Genomic DNA, 7805 nt, shown 5'->3' with positions numbered 1-7805 from the left:
CAGAAACATCTGACAAAAGGTACAGAGATTACATATGAGATTCATTTTCCCAAATAATTAATGACAGGAAAAACTGAGTTCAAATCTGGCTTCAGACACTTATTATCTGGGTGACACTAGACAAGTCATTTAATCTTGTTTGCCTCAGTTTCCTCACTAGTAAAATAAGCAAGTGAAAGAAATGGCAAACCTCTACAGTATTTTTGTCAAGAAAATTTCAAATGGCATCACTAAGAATCAGACAGGACTAACAAAATTCTACAATAGCACACTTTGCAAACTTTAAAACACTATATAAAGGTTGGTTATTATTGCTATTTTATTCTTCTCATCTTTTTTTTTTTTGATGAAGTTCTTATAGAAAAAGTCCCAGGACAAGCCACTATCCTGCTATTATTCTGTTATTTTTAATGTACTATACTATTGCAGAGACAACTAAATAATTGCTTTAGGAAATTGGATAAATATATTATAATATAAGCTAATTCTCTGAAGGCTATTATTCAAACCATGATACATGGTTGAATGAATGACCCTTACAACTTAGCCTCTTAGTGGACAGACACTCAAATGAGATCATGGATTCATTCAAGTATTTTGAAGCACTAGGAATTAAGGTAATTCCATTAATCCTCAAACTAACTCTCATCTTGAAAGGAGTGGTACTTCCCAGTTCTAGTTGAGAACAAATACCTGTTCAATCTTTCCATGCTTCAAACAATTTATGGACTTCTATTTTTAGTTCTACTTCTCAGAACTTCTCACTTGTTTCAAGATTTGTTCCAGAATGTATTGAGGAAGAGTCCTTTCCCTGATTTCCTAGCTGCTAATGTCTTTTTTCTCTCAAGTAATCTTCCATCGCCTCTTTCTGAATCTTGTATGTACCTATTGAATTAGTATTATCTCCTTGAGTAGGCTCCTTGAGGACAAGGGCTGTTTTTGACCTTCTTTATATCCCCATATAGAGTACTATAGTTAAACACTTAATGTATTTTGATTAACAAGTTTATCTATTCTTCCCAAAAGGGGCTCACTATTTTAGTTTGTCTTCATATTGTTGTCTCTCTGTCTTCTTTCTAATCTTAGTTGTTTTCCTCTGACAACTGTTATGACAAGCTGTTGTGTATTTCTGGAGATAGATACCCATGTCCAAAACTACCCACAAAGTTCAAGATATGGACCTAACATAGTTTTGAACTAGGGCAAGACAATCTGTTTCCAATTTACCAGTTAATGATAAAACTCTGTTAAAAATGTAGACTCTAAGAAAAAATGCCAGGAAATAGGAAACATTTAAGTATTTAAAAATAAACCTCCTCTTGCTTGTGTTTTGCTACCTGTGAAGTTGCTGGCTTAAGCCCATTCTTTTTTTCTCTATTTGTAGAAAGAAACTACAAGGAAGAGGTGCCTCTTGGGAAAGATACTTCTTGGATAAGTATGCTTGGATCATCAGCCTTCCTGTGTTCTACAGGTGGGGAAGGGGGAAAGGCAAGTAGACCAGAACAACAGATGTGATCTCCTTCAGCAAAGCTTCCACAATGACTTCCACTCTTCCTGATTAAAGGTAGGAGGATCTTTCATCTTGGTCCAAAGCCAGAAATGATGGGCTCCAGCTGCATCATTTCTAATAGAAGTTGTCAGGAACTTGGCTTGGAGCTCTCTATCTAGATGTAGTTGGTGAATTTCTCAGTGAAATCATGGAGGAATAACCAGTATCCTTAAGCATTATATAATGTAGAGATAGAAAGGGTCCAAGATATCTTCCACTCCAGCCTTTTCATTTTACAAATGAAAAAACTGAAATCCAGATAGGAAGTGGTAAATCCTGGCTAAAAATCAAGATCTTTCAACTCCAAAACTGGTGATCTTAAAAAAAATGTAAATAGTATTTTTCCCAATTACATGTAAATTATAGCTTTCCATACTCACTTTAAAAAAAGATTTGGAATTCCAAAATTTTACCTCCCTCTTTCTCCCATCGTAATGGTAAGTGATCTAATATGTTATATATATTCGATCATGTAAAACATACTTCCACAGTCATGTTGTGAAGGAAGATCAGAACAAAAGGAAAAAAGTCCACACATCCCTCTACCCCCCAAAAGAAAATGAAAAATAGTATGCTTTAATGTTTATTCAGACTCCAGTATTTCTTTATCTAAAGGTGGATAGCATTTTCCATCATAAATATTTTGGAATTGTCTTGGATGATTGTATTGCTGAAAAGAGCTAAGTCAATCATAGTTACTCATCACACAATGTTGCTGTTACTGTGTACAATGTTCTCTTGGTTCTGTTTATTTCATTATGCATTTCATGTAAATCTTTTCAGGTTTTTTGAAATCTTCATCATTATTTTTAATGGTGTTTTATTTTTCCAAATATGTGCAAAGATAGTTTTCAGCATTCACCTACATAAAACCTTGTGTTCCAAAATTTTCTCTTTTCCCTTTAATTCTTCCCAAGACAGCAAGCAATATGATATAAGTTAAATGTATACATTTCTTCTAAACATATTTCAATATATATCATGCTGTCTATCATTTTTACAACACATTCTATTACATTCATATACCACAATTTGTTCAGCCATTTCCCAATTGATGAGCATCGTCTCAGTTTTCAATTCTTTGTTACCACAAAAGAACTGCTATCAATATTTATGTACATGTGAGCTCTTTTTCCTTTAAAACCAGTACTCTTTCTACCATATATCATATGGATCTTTTTTTCTTTGTGCTAACCGAGGTACAGCCCCAGACGCCCACGGAAACAGCTTTGTTGAAATCATTCACATTCATTTTATTTTGTGCATTTCATCTGCTGTGTTTTGGGCTCAGTTTTCTCACCTACAAAGCAAGGTATCATATGACATAATCTTTAAGGTTCCTTTCAAATGTTAATCAATGATCTAATGATTTTTCAGAGTCAAAGAAGTGAGTAAAATATAGAAGAGATTTTTGAGATCACTTACTCAAAACCTCTCATTTCACAGATGATGAAAACTGAGAGACCTCAGCTGGTTAAGAAGGTCACAGAGGGATTCCACAATAGAGCTAGGATTCTAATTTGAGCTTTGTGACTCCCAAGTTTCAACTCTCTTCTTATTGACTTACCATTTCTCCTAAATTTATTGATGTATCCTATGATTGCAATGGATGGGCCAGTGGGTGTTGATTGGCTCATTAATTTGTGAATCTTTTTTTCTTTTAATCCCATTAATTGTCTTCTTTAATTAGCATGTCAACTGATTCAATTTTCCATGGCTAGAATGATCTGATACATTTATTTGGTTACACAATTATTCCAGATGTGGAAATGCTATAATTTTGAATCATACTGTATTATTTTCAAGCTAAAAACTAAGTTGTATGGCAGGGACTTCAAAATAAAGGCAGTATTTATCTGCAAGTTAAACAAATTGGGCTAACTGAATGCCTCATTTTCAATGTGCTCTGTCTATCAGAGAGAAGAGACTCCATGTTAAATGACGAGGGTAAACAATTCATCTGGGTAGCTTGCTGGCCCACGGGATAGAGCACTGGAAAACTCATCTCCCTAAGTTCAAATTTAGTCTCAGACATTTGCTAGTTGTGTGACTCAAGGAATACTTTCCCCTGTTTACCTCAATTCCTCATTTGTAAAATGAGCTGGAAAAGGAAATGGCAAACCCCCAAATGAAGTCACAGAGACATGGGGGCATGATTAACATTACTCCACAATGAAGCAACTTTTACCTTAGTCAGTCAACAAATGTTTATCTAGCATCTATGATGTACCCAAGAAGTCTGATTCTAAGCCAAATTGTAAAGCCAACGTGTCAGTGGCACACCTCCTTCCCCTTTCTGTATCCTCTCTCTTTGTATCCCCTTCAGGTAACATTCCATGTCATTCCCATGGCCTCTTGCTCTCTTCTGTCACAGTTGCAGGGCAAAAAAAGTTGTGCTCAGTTAATCCCATTTAAGTCTGATATATAAATGATGATTTAGGGAAAGGGATTGCAAACTATTTTTGTAAAGGACCAGATTAAGTTATTCAGACTGAGGAAAAATTGAGATTATTATGTTGGTATTATGATAACAAGAGAGCCAAAAAAATTCCATAATTTTTAATTGATGAAATTCAAAATAGAATATATGATAGTAACAGTGTGCATTTTTATAATATAAACTACTAATGAAAAGAACAGGATGGGGGGGTCAAAGTTAGTATTTTTTGTTGTTAAACTCAATTGCAAATGTGCATTTGTTAAATATAATGTTAATGTAATGAAAATTTAGGTATTTCATGTTTGAAAACATCTTTTCACATAGACATCTACTGCCAAATACTAATATCAATCCAAAAGCACAAGACTTTAATTTAGCATATTCATCCTGTAGAAGGCATTTATAGAATTCTATTTGATTTTTTTCTTGATATTTGCCTTCATTATCTAGCAGATTAATCACTTCCAATCTAAGGTTAGGCAGAAACTCTTCAATTTCACACTTAAATTGAAATTTTGAAGGGAAATTTCCCTTACATTTTCATGGAGGTTGGAAAAATGCTTCTGGAACTGTAGTTTGAGTTCAGAAAATATATCTACTGCAAATTTGTGGGGGAAGGGAGATTTTGTTTCTTGTTTTAACTTTTGACACTACAGGAAGTACATAAAACACCTCAATATTACTTATGATTCAAACAACAGTAGTTTTTGCTGAATTGATTTCGATGTAGTATAAGTTCTACTTACAAATGTTATTTTATCTTGTTTTAGGTTGAATTCAAGAAACATTGTCAAGTCTATAGCAAGTGCTGATTTCCAAAGCTATTCAGTTTTTTTTTAAATAGTGATTGAGAGCAGTTTTTCTCCTTCATAAACATTTCAATCTTGTTCTTCAGTTCAAATATTAAAATAAAACTTTTTTTGGTGATACTCATGGTACTTGAAATATTGTTGAGTTAGAACTGTATCATTGAAATATTAGTTTGCCCAGAAACAGTTCCAAGTGCCACATACCCTCTCTATCAATTCCTCAATGCTGCTATTGTAGGAAGAAAGCATTAATGAGAATAGCTGTATTCCAACAGTTTCATTTAAAAACATTAAACCTACTCTTTACTTACAGACCGTACAAAAAAGTGGACTGTAGTTTGCTACTTTTCATTTAAGGTTGTGGTTTTGTTTTTAAAGTTTGATATGGAAAATATTTATATAATTTCTGCATAATTAATCATTTTATATAGCTAGCACATAATTAATAAAAGGATAGTCATTTAGCCTGCTCTCATAAACCACAGATGATCATGGTGGCCTCTTGGTGTTTCTATTCCAATTGAAGAGTGGGTGTTCCTGACAGGAGGCAATAAACTTTGATTGGTTAATGATTAATGAGAAGAATGAATATTATAATAAGAGGTGGACCAATTTTGATGAGAAGCTGGGGGGATGTGACTTTGATTATGTCACTCTTACTCCTAGACCATCTCCAATCTCTATCCCCACCTAAGCTTGAATACAGTAGGGTGGGCTGAAATTCACCTAGACTTAATTCTTTTTACTCTTTAATCAGAATTAAGATTCCTCAGTTGGATGGGGTCTGAACAAGATTGAGGAGTATGTTAAAATCCAATCTCATTATCAGCCCTATTCTCTGAGGCTCATTTGACCTAGTAGAGAATGAGAAAATAGGAAGGGAAAAAATCCTCGATATCCCCTATATGAACAATTGGTTATTTAATAATTATTTCCCTCATAAGATTTTGCCCCTTGAGGAGGTATTTGAATCTTAAAGTAGGCCAATACTTCTGCACTCAGTTGGATAAATGTAAATTCCTTGAAGACAAGTACGGTTTCTCATTTTGTCTTGAGTATCCATTTAATAAATGTTTGATGAATTGGATTGAATTGAATTGGTGGAATTTCAAACACTGTAACTGGTGAATAGAGGAGGCATTTTTGGCCAGGGCAAATCTTTCTGGATCTCTTAAAATGACACAATCTTCTCTCTCTTTCACTCTTAATGGAAGTGGATAAGGAAGTCACCAATAACTAATCAGATCCTTCTGATCTATATATCTATATCCATATATATCTATATATCTATATAGATCTCTCTCTCTTTGTCTGTCTGTCTGTCTGTCTGTCTGTCTGTCTGTCTCTCTCTCTATCTCTCTCTCTCTCTCTCTCTCTCTCTTTCTCTCTCTTTCTCTCTCTTTCTCTCTGTATATGTATATATATATATACACACACACACACTTAGGCCATCCCTGGAGGAAAAAATCCACAACCAATTATTAAACAAATGTTTGCAGAGGGCCTGTTATGAGCCTTTTCCTGAATTAGGCTAGTAAAATGTGAAGTAGAAGTTGACATTTTTGCCCTTGAGTAATAAAAAGAATTATAATTTATGTAGTATTTTAAGGTTTGCAAAAATCCTTATCTCATATATTGAACTTGGAAATATATCTGCTGTGAAAAATACCTATTTCGTTCTCACTACCTAATGAAGTAGGTGCTATTATTGGCCCATTCTACTGATGAGGAAATTGAGGATGAAAAAAGTTAGTGATTTGCTTGGGGTTTGGGTCAGAATTTAGACCCAGGACTTCCTGATACTCAATACATTCAGGGCTATCTCTCAGATGAAAATGGGAATCACTAAACCATTACTTGAGGATCTGTATAGATTTGGAAAACTATACATTAATGTTATTTTCTTTTGCATTTTTATTTGTTTTGTTAAATATTTCCCAGCTATATTTTAATTTGGTTCAGGCCCCACTTGTCAGGGTTCAGTGGGGTTGTGGGTTTTGCTGTAAATGACTTCTTGATAAATCCATTCTAATTCTCTTCACTGTCAATTTTCAGGTTTTTATGCAATTAGGTGGATCAGTGTTTAGAATGTTAGATTTAGAATCAGGAAGACCTCAATTGATAATTGATAATGTGACCTTTGGCAGATTACTAAATTTCTCTCAGACTCAGTTTCCTCACCTGTAAAATGGGGATAATAATAACTTCTACCTCACAAGGTTGTTGTAAAGATAAAGTAAGATAACTCATGTCAAGTGTTTTATAGGCTTTAAAGGGCTATGTAAATATTAGCTATCACTATTGCTCTGAAATTCCAGTTCCTCCCTAGCTCCTCCTTTTACAAGTAGGGGGTAGGAGTAGACTGTCAGCATTTCCTAAATAGAGAGCTGCAGTTCCTAATGTCTAGAATTGGAAAACGCAGTTGCTGCTATGGCCTTTTCTCATTAGTTCCCAGGGGCAGAGGCCATAACTGTCTTTAAATCTAAAATATATTGATGGTCATTTATGGCTTAATCAGTTCAAGAGGCCATTTCTTTGTAAGTTGTTTTGTTCTGGGCTATAAAACATCCTGAGGCATATTTTGTGAAAGACACAACACAAATGCTTGGACTGATGAGCAGGAAATGTGATAGTCCTAATGACTGAGGGTAAAGAATGGGGACAGGGACCTGTCACAGCCATTTTATCCAATCCCCTGCCTCTACTCACTTCCCATCCCCTAAATATCTCCTAGAGATGAATGTTGCTACTATTTTTCAAGGCCAACTAAGCAAGACCAACCAACATTTTTATTACAGAATTTACATTGTTATTAAGCAGTCCTGGAAGGCAGCTTAGAAATGATCATTCAGTTGTATATGAAAAGGAAGACTGAAAAATCACTGAATCTGAACCTCAATTTCTTTACCTGTAAAATGGGGATAATAACACATGTGATACATACCAAAAAGGGTTTTTATGAGGCTCAAAAAAGAAAATCTATAAAGTGCTATATAAATTTCAGCTA

At 34.4% G+C, this 7805-nt stretch overlaps 1 long non-coding RNA gene across 1 annotated transcript in view; it reads left to right on the top strand.

Annotated features, from left to right (window-relative positions):
* LOC141543256 (uncharacterized) overlaps positions 1-1535 on the top strand; it is a 122377-nt gene extending 120842 nt beyond the window's left edge. Inside the window, exon 3 of the long non-coding RNA XR_012482395.1 lies at positions 1385-1535. This is a non-coding gene — a long non-coding RNA (uncharacterized LOC141543256). The remainder of the gene's footprint in view (positions 1-1384) is intronic.
* The last annotated feature ends 6270 nt before the right edge of the window (positions 1536-7805 follow it).

Source organism: Sminthopsis crassicaudata, chromosome 5 (assembly GCF_048593235.1).
Source record: "Sminthopsis crassicaudata isolate SCR6 chromosome 5, ASM4859323v1, whole genome shotgun sequence".
Classification (NCBI taxonomy): domain Eukaryota; kingdom Metazoa; phylum Chordata; class Mammalia; order Dasyuromorphia; family Dasyuridae; genus Sminthopsis; species Sminthopsis crassicaudata.
Note: the sequence above shows the minus strand (reverse complement) of the source record. Positions and strands in the feature narration are given on the sequence as shown.